The sequence below is a fragment of the Petaurus breviceps genome, unplaced genomic scaffold, assembly GCF_028583685.1.
Source record: "Petaurus breviceps papuanus isolate PSGF00001 unplaced genomic scaffold, PetGlider_PUasm1.0 90633, whole genome shotgun sequence".
Classification (NCBI taxonomy): domain Eukaryota; kingdom Metazoa; phylum Chordata; class Mammalia; order Diprotodontia; family Petauridae; genus Petaurus; species Petaurus breviceps.
The window spans coordinates 6,386,747-6,388,649 of NW_027187293.1; positions in this window are offsets into that span (position 1 = coordinate 6,386,747).

A 1,903-nucleotide genomic window follows, 5' to 3' on the forward strand; every position below is an offset into this window, starting at 1 on the left:
GCTTATTGAATGATTATTATTATTGACTGATGTTCCCTGCTTTCTCCTTATCATCTAATCTATCATTATTCCCTTCCATGTTTCTCTGCTTTTCTTTTATATTAGCCTCCTGTTATTCTTGTTCTGATCATTTGCTAGTTCTATCTCAATATTTCTTACTTCTTATATCTTCCCTCCTTCCATTTTCCCCAGTTCATTCAGGTCCTACTTTACATTATACATTAATCACCTCTCAACTATTTTCATTGCCTCCTTACTGAATGACTGTCTTCCAGTCCATTCTCAACACAGATGCCAAAACTAATCCTCCTAAATCACAAATCTAACCATATCATATCCCTAACTTAACAAACATCAGTGGCTCCCTATTTTCTCTAGAACACAATACAAATTCCTCAGGTTGAGACATTTAAGATGCTTCAATATCTAATTTTAACTTGCCTTTATGAATTTTTATTCATTCTTCCCTTTCATGACCTCTATATTCTAAGCAAGTTGGAGTACTTGCTTTTGTTTCCTATACCCAACAATCCATGTTCTGTCTCTGAGCACAATCTTTAATCCTTAAAATGAATTTTCTCCTCTTAGTCTCTCAGAATTTTAATAATTCTTTAAAGCTTGTTTTAGGAGCATTGTGAATTTTTTCCTAATCCCTTCATTGTCAGTACATCTCCCAGTCAAAATCTCCCTTTGATATAGTCACATGAATACATTTTAATTTCTTCTAGTAAAATGTATGACCTCCCACAAGGCACTCTGGACTGGTCCAGATCTCCTGACTAATCAGAACATGACGCAAGCTTTCTTGGTCATACCATCTCCTCATAGTGGTGGTGCTACACCTTCTAGAAGCAGCATCTCCTTGTGGACAGTCAGAAATTTCCAACCTCTCAAACTCATGAACATACACACAGTGTTAGAAATGTTCACTACACAGTTTCACTGTTAGCTCACCTGTGTTATCAGATAAAAATAGAAGGCAGGAGAAGGTAGGCATTAGTTCAGTCTTGCCTAGGCAGTCATAAGTTCCTACTGCTAAATATTATTGGCCACCATTACTACATGGTTGGTGAAGTTTTATCAAGGTATGACCAGGGATAGTACACAAGGGAAACAGACTTAAGGGAGTAAAGTTCATGGAATCAAATACAGTTAGAGCTGGAAGAGAACCCAGAGGTCATTTAATCCAAACTCTTTGTTTTTAGGTGAGAAAACTGAAGCTCAGAAACATTAAGTGACTTGCACAATGATTCCATTTGCAAGAGATATGCCATAAATCCAAAGGAAAGAGAAGTATTGGAAAAGTCTTTAAAAAAAGAAAGATGTTTGTCCTCAGTTACTTTTATAGTCCACCAAGAGGATGGCTCATCCTGATTCTCTGCCAATGATTTTCAGCACAGCCCTCCTCATCATGACCAAACAATAGAGTATTGTTGTCTCAATAAGGTGCATGTAATTCAGCAAAGGGACAAGACAACATTCTGACAGAGAGGGATCTATGCCCATATTCAGATACATGGAAGATTCCTAGTCCATCACATCAGGTGGTTCTACTTATTATATATCTATATATATATATATATATATATATATATATATATATATATATATATTATATAGTATTAATCTTTTCCTAGGGTCCTGCCTTGAACACTAAGGTAGCTTTTCCCAAGTCCTACTCTATGTAGATTAGCCTAGTTCTTTTATTTAAGTATTGAAACTCTCCTTGGACAGTATAAAATATTTCAAAGTATATGTGCCAAGATGTATACAGAAAGCATATGAACATAATTATAAAATACTGTTTATACAAATAATGATGAATCTAAACAAGTGCTTTTAGTTAGAGTGAGTCAGTACAATAAAAATGAAAATACTTTCAAAGTCAATTTACAAATTTACT